Source organism: Sorex fumeus, unplaced genomic scaffold (genome assembly GCF_029834395.1).
Source record: "Sorex fumeus unplaced genomic scaffold, SorFum_2.1 ptg000063l, whole genome shotgun sequence".
Taxonomy (NCBI): Eukaryota; Metazoa; Chordata; class Mammalia; order Eulipotyphla; family Soricidae; genus Sorex; species Sorex fumeus.
In genome coordinates, this window is record NW_026606120.1 from 50,101,248 (window position 1) to 50,111,033 (window position 9,786).

The window sequence follows — 9,786 nt, forward strand, 5'->3', positions numbered from 1 at the left end:
CAGACAAAAATTTTCCCTATAGATTCCCTATTTTCCCTTTTCCTCCCTCTTTTTCCACTCCCTCTTCCTTTTTCAGTTTTTTTTAAGTTTCCAGGAATCAAACCCAGAACCTCACACACTCCAGGCAAGTGTTCAACTACCTAGTCCCTGTCCTTCGTTTAACTATGAAACCCATTTGAAATTAATTTTGATACAACGTATGCAGTAAAGATGTAAACTTGGGGCCAGAGCAATTTGGGGAAGACATTTGCCTTGCACACGGCCGATCAGGGTTCAATCCCCAGAATCCCATATGGTTCCCCCGAGCACTGCCAGGAGTAATTCCTGAGAGAGTAAATTTACTGTTTTCCTAATAATTAGTGATCCCAAAACCATTATTGAGCTTTTCTCTCTTAGTTCCCTCACAGGTTAAATAGCACCTGAAGAGACTCAATTGTTGCACCCATTTCTCAGGAGCAGCACTGAAACTGGCCCAAAAGAAATGAAAAGCTGACTTCAAAATTCAAACCCAGAAAACTTGGCTAGGGAAATCACTCAAAGGACTGAGCACCTTACCAACAGGGCATTGGCCCTGCACACCCCATGAAGCAACCCTTCGTGCCCAGTAAGAAACAATAGTAAATGCAGGTAGGACACTTGCTATACAGGAGGATGATGGGTTCAATCCTTGGCAGCCTACATGGTCCTCGAGCTGGCCAAGAGTGATCCTTGAGCACAGAACTAGGGTTCAGGCATAATCCCTGAGCAGCTAGATGTGGTCCAAAAACCAAAAACAAAAAAGGAGGGGGGGATAAAAGAGGGGCCGGAGCGATAGCATAGCGGGTAGGGCGTTTGCCTTGCACGCGGCCAACCCGGGTTCGATCCCCGGCATCCCATATAGTCCCTCAAGCACTGGCAGGAGTAATTCCTGAGTGCAGAGCCAGGAGCATTGCTGGGTGTAACCCAAAAGGAAAAAAAAAAGAAGAAAGAAAGAAAGAAAGAAAGAAAGAAAGAAAGAAAGAGAAAAAAAATCTATTACCAGTAAGGCACACTGGGTGTGCCCAAAACTGAAACATGGGGGAAAAAAAAGAGATGTGACTGGGCAACTCACAAAAGGGGGCCGGCCGTGTATGCATCTAACCGTGCAGGCAGCGGAGGGGAGGGGGCGGGGAACCAACCGGGGGGGGGGGGGGGGGGGGGGGGTTTCAGCGGGGTTCCACCCCCCAGCGCCACAGCGCTCCAGCACCTCCAGAAGGAGCTCATATAGAAGACACGGTGGTTTCGGGGGTGCAGAAGCCCCCGATTCGAATAGAACAGGTTACACCCCTTCTCCAGCTGGCGCAGGGCTTGGGCCGGGAAGGTGCCCTGTGCCAGGGCTCCGGAGACGCCTTTCAGCCTTGACCAACGGAGACCCCAGCTCCTCTGGCGGGTTGCGGACTCCCCTCTCTGCCATGCCCCAGCACTGCTAGCTCCTGGGAAGAGGGGCGCCCTTGCCCCCCACCCCGCCTCCAGCCCCAAGCCCCAGGGTCGCTTGCCGTGCTCCGGGCCAGGGCGCCGCGGCCACTGGGGGGCGGTGCAGCCCCGAGCCGCGCCCCAGTGCCCCACAAAGGCTCATTCAACCCCAAGATGAGTCACCGGGCTGGCCCGCCCCGCGCATCCGCCGGAAACGCGGCCCCGCCTCTGGCCCCGTTGGCCTTTTGGAGCCGGGCCCATGGCAAGGGGTGACTAACAGGGCACCTCATGCGGGCCTGAGCAGTCGCGAGGGAAGTGCCAGGCAGGGGGGACACCAGGACAGCAGCGTGTCGGAGGAAACCTAGGAGTCCTGGAGCCACCCTTGGACCAGGGGTGCTGGCCAGGCTTGCCTGAGCGGGTTCCCAACCCCCAAGGGTCAAGTCTCAGCTGCCCAAAAGAATTCCTTCCTCATCCAGGCGTTGGATTTCCTGGGGTGCACTCTCTCTCTCTCTCTCTCTCTCTCTCTCTCTCTCTCTCTCTCTCTCTCTCTCTCTCTCTCTCTCTCCCCTACCCCTGGCACTCCATATGGTCCGTCGTCCCCTCCTCCCCCACCCACCCCGCCAAAAACCAAAACCAAAACCTGTACTCACCCACCCTGCCCTCTGCTCACATGAGCCTGGCCATGATCCATGTGTGACTGTTAAAGGTCGTGGGTAACTGCTTGCACCAGTATCCTGCTTCTCAATGTGCCCAGAACTCACTTCTGGTGGCACCCAGGTTTGAACCCGGGGCTCCTGCATGCACAGCTATGGCTCCCTCCCAGGACTGTTCATTTTGGCCCCTCTCCAGAATTTTCACTTCATGCTCTGAAAGAGACACTTGGGCTTCGGCTAGAAGCAGCCCATAGACAATAGCCAATGAGGACTGGAAGTTGCAGGGGGTGGGGGGGTGGGCCACATCCAGTGGTGCTCCAACCAGTGGTGTGCAGGAGACCATGTCATGCGAGGGATTCCCATGTGCAAAGTATGTGCTCAGTCCTTTGAGCCATGGGCCTTTCGGGGGGGGGGGGGGGGGGTCAAGGCAGGGAGTGATGTCAAGTGGCACCTGCACTTCCTCTCCCCATCTCCTCTGCCCACCCAGCATGAGGGTGGGACTGACATTGAGATGACCTTGGGGTTGGCACTGCAGGGAGGCAGCACCACCTAACAATCCCAGTGGCTCTGAGACCTGCAGGGTGGCTGGGCCTGCCTCGGTGATGGACACACTGAGGAGGCTGCCAGGCCCCCTCCTAGCAAATCTTTTTTTTTTTTTTTTTTTTGCTGGGTCTCAAAAAAGCACAGGGGTTACTCCTGGCAGTGGTCAGGGGACCATATGGGATGCTGAGCATCGAATCCAGGCAGCGATACACAGGGCTTACTCCTGGCTCTACAATCAGGAACTACTCGTGGCAGTGCTCAGGGGACCATACGGGATGCTAGGCATCAAATCCAGGGGTTGGCCGCGTGCAAGGCAAATGCCCTACCTGCTGTGCTCGAGCCCCTGGCAGTACTCAGGGCTTAGTCCTCCCACCTCCCCTCTCCTCACTTCCTATCATCTGACCACGTGAGACCCAGAGTGGAGTGTGGCTGCTTTTTAAGATCTTTGGCTTTTATTTCAGGAAAACCAAACAAAAAATGTTCACCAACTTGCTCAAATTTGTTGGGGGGATGGGTGGGAAGGGAAATCATTAACACTCAGATGCCTCAGTAGCTGTGCAGAACTACTCTTTTAGGCCCTAATAATAGCAGCCTTAAGCTAGGTTCTATGATAAATGCTGAGGGGGCTTGATAGCACTTAATCCTAATAAACTGGGCCTTAAGTAGCAAGATATTTAGCTCACAGAAGAGGAAGAGGAGGTCTAAGGAGGTTAGAAGTTATAGGACTTGCCCAGATCACTCAGTTACCAAGTAGTTCAAGCAAGATTTGTTTGAGCATTTTTTCTTTGGGCCACATCCAGTAGTGCTCCAACCAGTGGTGCTCAGGAGATCATGTCATGCCAGGGATTCCCATGTGCAAAGTATGTGCTCAGTCCTTAGAGCCATCTCTGCAGACAAAGCAATTGCAATTTAAATTTTCTTCTCTGAAGCTGATACCTTTCGATGTGTAACCCTGATTTGCCCCCTCTTACCTCACACTTGAATCACTAGCTGCTACCTATGTCTGCTGTCTTATTTTCGTTGTTTGGGGGCTACACCCAGTGGTGTTCAGGGTTTACTCCCGGTTCTGTGCTTAGGAGTCATTCCTGGTGGTGTTCAGGGATCCACAAGTGATGTCAGGAATTGAATGAGGGTCCACCACACAGTATAGCTGCCTTACCTGCTGTACTGATTCCAGTCCTTAAAGCACTTTGCAGGGGAGGGTGTAGGGGTTGGGACCACAACTTACTCCTGGGTCTGCACTCAAGGCTCACTCCTGGCAGGCTCAGTGGATGATATCAGGTGCCAGGGATCCAACCCGGGTCACCTACATTTAAAGGGCAAGCACATTACCCTCTGTATTACCTCTGCCCCCTAGTGTCTTCCTTTTACACCTGACATTATCCAGAACTTTCAAATTGCCTTTTAATTATAAATCCCTACCTTCGTATTTCACCACATACTAGATGACAGATTAGAACTGATACTCCTATAGTATATACTGCTTAAGAGAAAAATTCAGGCCGAAACATCAGTACAGCAGGTAGGACACTTGCCTTGCATGTGGCTGACCCAGGTTCGATCCCCAGCATCCCACATGGCCCCCCAAGCTCTGTCAGGAGTGATTCCTAAACACAGAGCCAGGAATAAGCCCTGAGCACTGCATGGGTAGCCCCTCAAAACAAACAAACAAAAAACAAAAAGAAAAAAAAAGAAAAATTCTAGACAAACTAACACATTCCAGTGGCTAGGAATGTAGCTCAATGGTAGTCGTCCCCTTGCCTGTGTGACGTCCTGGGTTCAACACTCACACTGCCAGTAAAAATAAATAAAACATTAAAAAGTAAAAGTAAAACGTTTCAGTTTCAAAGATGGGCAAATGTTGAGGGATAAAAATGGTGCAACAGGAGGATTACTCCATAACTTAGAGGCCAGCCGGGTATCCTAGAGGAAAGGGCTGTTCAGATAGAGAAGGGAGCACCAAATAAAGGATGTTTGGAGGATCCTCCCAGGAGGGGAGATGCATGTCGAAAGTAGACTATGGACTGAACATGTTTGCCACTCAATGCCTCTTTTGCAGACCACAACACCCAAAAGGAGAGAGAGAACACAGGGGATTGCCCTGCCACAGAGACAGGGGGGATAGGGGGATGGGGGTGGGAGGGATATTATCCATGGTAGTGGAAAATGGGCACTGGTGGAGGGATGGGTATCTGATCATTGTATAATTGAAACCAAAGCACAAAAAATTGTAAATCTACAACTTTAAAAAAAATAAAATAAAATAAAGGGAAAAAAAAATGGTGCAAATGATCTGATCCTTTCGATGGCCTGGACCCTTTCCTAGCTATGAGCTGTCCTTTCTAGGACATCTTAGTGTTTATTTTGGGGGTGAGGAGACTTGGGGTCGCAATCAGCAGTGCTAAGGGCTAATTCTGCTTCTGTATTCAGGGATTACTCTTGACTGTGCCCAAGGTACTCTATACAGTGCCAAGAATCAAATCAGGGTTGGTCACATGCAAGGCAAGTGCTTTACCTACTGTACTATCTCTGACCCCATGCAGTACTTAGGGGACCATGTAGTAGTGGGGATTGATCCCGAAGTAGTGGGGATTGAGCCCTTGAGCCAACTCCTCAGCCCTTATCTCTGGCATTTTATCAGCTGACCTAGATTACTCTTCCACCCAACCCAGTCTGGCCTCTAGGTGGCCACGTGCCAGCCTGGTGGCGTATTCCTGCTGGGCCAGCTCCAGCTCTGTGAGTCTAACTTGATCCAGCACAGCTGGCACACTGGACTCAGGCTTCGCCTGGATCTGGCAGCCTGAAACTTGACCTGATGCTGATCTTTCTAGTTTCCAGCTTTGGCTTGTCTGAATTGGGATTATTCACATGGACCATAAAAATGATTTGTTTGCAATACATTGCTAAGAAAAGCAGTGTGGAGGGGAAAACTCATGTTTGGTCTAGTGTGACTTCCCCAGGCAGGGGGCAAAGTACACAGCTCGGTTGTCCTGTACTGGTCTGCATGGCTTCAGTCATTAAAGTGCACAATCACGGACCAGAGCGATAGTACAGCAAGGAGGGCATTTGCCCTGCACATGGCCGACCTGGGTTCGATTGCTGGCATCCCATAGGGTCCCCTCCTGAGCAACTCCAGGAGTGATTCCTGAGCACTGCATCCCAAAAACAATTAAAAAAAAAAAAAAAGGAACAGTCACTTCTGTTGACCTTCCCAATGTGTGAAAGGTAGCATGCCATCAGGTGTGGCTCATGAAGCTGATGGACAGACAAAGTGGGTCTGACAATGACCGGCACACTGCTTGTCCAAGGCCACACTGGGGACAGAGGAATCAGAACTAAAATCCTGGATGTCATTTCTTCAGCCTGACCTTGAGAAGTTAATTTGGTCTGAATCTGCTTGGAAGCACCAGGAATAGCAGCGAGCACCAGGCTAATGTTCAACATTGCCAAGTGTCATGGGCCATATACCTGACACAGAGATGTGAAATTAAAGTTCCACAATACTCATGGGAGTGACGCATCACGTCTTTTTGTATCTAAGCTCCAAAACTTGTAAGCGATTGAGCTGCCAAGTCAGCAAAGGCTTGTTTCCCCCCAGGACAGCAGACCTCTCTGGGCAGCAGGCCCTCAGGAGAAACCAGGCCAGCCTGCTCCACGAACACCCTCCTGATCTGAGGCCAGATGGGGCCAAGCCCAGAAGGCTGGGTCTCTGCCAAGTGGCAGAGCCGCGTGACCCAGACAATGAACAAGCTGCTTTCACCGCCCAACACAAACTAGATGGGCTGGTACTGTGGCTCTTAGCCAAACTCCCAAACCCAGAGGTATTTCCATACTGCTGACCAGGAATCGGACTATCTTTCCATGGCTCTGCCAACCAGTCTCTCGGACCCACGTACCAGCCAGGGAAAAGCCTCATCTGAAGAAGTTTGTGGGACATCCTTAGATAAGTAGGAAAGATGTGGCACTTACCTTCTTTAGGGCCACACAAAGTGATGTTCAGGGCTTATTCCTGCCCTCCAGGATGGCACAGGGAAACACGTGGGCCCTTAGGATCAAAACTTGTTGGTCACATGCCAGGAAAACAGCCTGGGAAGTTGTCTTTTTCCAGGGGGATAGGAATGGGTCATATAGGGCAACACTTGGGGACAAACTTCCAGCTCAGTGAGTGTGTGTGTGTGTGTGTGTGTGTGTGTGTGTGTGTGTGTAGTGGGGAGGGCACTTCAGACTGTGCTCCAGGGACCATAGGTGGAGCCAAGGATCAAACCCCATTTTGCTGTGTGCAAAGAAAGTGCCTTACCCGCAGTTCTAGCCCCGGTTCACCTATATCTCAACAAAAACTGCTTACCTTGGAAAGCATGTGGTTATCAGCCGTAACAACAAAGGGAAAGGAGAGAAAACAAGAAAAAAATTGAAGGGGCCAGAGTGACAGTATAGTTGGGTAGGTCATAGAAAAATTAAAATATGCCTTTCTACAACAGATATGAAATGAATTAATATGAATTGTGACTTACTGGGTGCCCATCCCACTTTGTGCTAGCTTGCAATAACTACTAGGCATACTGAGTGCAAGTGTCTTTAGACTATCCATTTTGTGTAGCACCATTCCTGGCTTATTTGATATCATTAATACAATCTTCCTAATTATCATTAGACAAGCAGGTTTCTCTTAGTTTTTTATCCTTATTTTCCTATACTGGTCCAGAGAAATAGTACAGGGTTAATACATTTACCTTGATGTGAACATTGTCCAACCCCTTTGACAACTGTGGCCCCCCATGAGTAAGCCCTCCATCCCCAAACAAAGACTCTTTAATTTCAGTGTGAAGAAGTTAAATCTAAGACACAGTAAACTTGTGTGAGTTGCCACATGATCTGCTTTCACTGAAAGTCAGCACAGCCCTTATTTCTCAACTATACCAGATGATTTCTAGAGCACACACTTCATTTTTGGAAAATGATTTTTCTCAAGAGGGAAGGCTGGTTTTCAATCATACCTGGCAATGCCCAGGGCTTACTCTTGGCTCCACACTTGGTGGATTAGATATAGTGCCAGGGACTAAATTGGCATATTAACCCGTAACCCTTCTCTCTTCGGCCCTAGGAGTTTTTAAAATCATTAGTGCTTTAAAATGATTTAAAACAAAAGGGCCGGTGGTGGAAATAGGCTTCGTGCTTTGGCCTGTTCCCCCCGGTGGACCGGTGGCTTCCATCCTCCAGAGGCCACTGAAACAAACAGGTTTGGGCCTGCAGTGATGAGACACTCGGGACCTAACAGGCTGGGGTTGGAGCGGGCCCTTTCTGAGTCGCTGCCCAAGAAGAGCCTCTCTGGCTCCTCATCAAGCTGCTAAATGGCCATGATCCCAGAGACTCAGAAAGATATCTCAAAACCCTGTGGCTTTTGGGAGAAATGCGTCCAAACTCCTCAGTAGGTTACTGTCATCGGGCCACCCAAGGAGAAAGGGTGTTGTCTCTCTGCCTGCTCCCCTTATTTGGCTAGGTGGCTGCCATCCTCCAGAGGCCATTAGGCAGTCAGGTCTGGGCCCTCAGAGACTAGACACATGGGACCCCAAAGAGACCTGAGTCACTACCCAGGAACGGACTTTCTGGCACCTGATCAAGCTGCTTAACGGCCATGATCCCAGAGACTCAGGAACAAATCTCGAAACACAGCAGGTTTGTGGTAAAGTTTCAGAATTGCAAAATCGCACAGCCACTACTGCAGCCACACAACATCAAATGTTATTCTTAACCAGCAATAGAAAACAAATTGTTTACTGTTGCCTTTTCAGCAGATCTGAGTTTTGGAGTAAAATCCCAAATAATAATGGTGGGTCTAGTGTCAAAATATTAAATGTGATCAAAGTAGAGAGAGAGTAATGTGGAAATCATCTGCCCCACAGGTAGGGGGAGGGTGTGGGATGGGGATATACTGGGGTTTTTGGTGGTGGAGAATGGGCACTGGTGAAGGTACGGGTGTTTCATTGTATGGCCAGGACTTAAACCCAAAAGCTTTGTAACTGCTCTCAGTGATTCAATAAATAAAATTATAAAAAATGGGGGAAAAAAAAGGTGGAGTTCATGCCCAATTCAATCAGCTAATCAGTGGCTGAATAGCAGTACTCCTACATAAAAAAAAAAGACTGGTTAGAATAGGGTTTAAGGTGCTTAACTTGCATGTGATTCATCAGGCTTAATCCCCAAAAGCACAAACGGTCACTCAAGCACACCAGGAGTAGCCCTGACCACAGATGGGTGTGGTACAATAAAGCAAAAATAATAAAAAGCATTGTCTTTGGTCAGGCACTAAAATTACTTGGACAGAATTACCATTCCCTACAATCCATTCTGATGATCTGATTGGCTGAATTCACTATGGTTTAAGACTTGAGATAATTGATTGCCCATGCTCTATGTTTTCTTATCCCCATGCACCATCGGCCACTGCCTTTACCCAGAAGCATGCTGACTGCTGTCCAGTCTTCTTTGGTCATACCCACTCCTCAGAGCAGTGCAACCCAATTGGAGTCAACTTTATCTCACTCACAAGCAGGTAGGAATTTTTAGGGTCATAAATTTTAAGTCTGCCCACCTCCGGTCAAGTGGTGCTTAGGACAGGAGACTAAAATAAGATCCTTTTAAGAATCTGACCTTTATTGGGGCTGGAGAGGTAGTACAACAGGTAGGCAGCTTGCCTTGCATGCACTTGACCCTGGTTTGATCCCTGACATCCCATCTGGTCCCCCCTGCACTACCAGAAGTAATTCCTGAGACCAGAGCCAGGAGCAACCTCTGAACAGAGTGATCCCAAAACACAAAGAATCTGACCCATATTAAGAGCCCAATCAATAATCCTACCTTCCTTCAGTCAGAATCTGAAGCATTAACATTACGTATTCAAAGACTCAACTATACTGACAAAGGGGTGGGGCAAAGTAAAATCAAATACATAACTATATCCAATTAAAAATATTTTACAGAAGACCAGAGATGTGGATCTGCTGCAAAGTTCATGCCTTGCATGTGAAGTAGGCTGACAGAAAGGTATGGGGGGCTGGCAATGAGTTCTCAGTAACATATAGAATTATATATAATAAGATATAAAGAACCCATCATTAACCCGAAAGTAGCTGAACAAGCAATGGCCAGACCCACTTTTGGA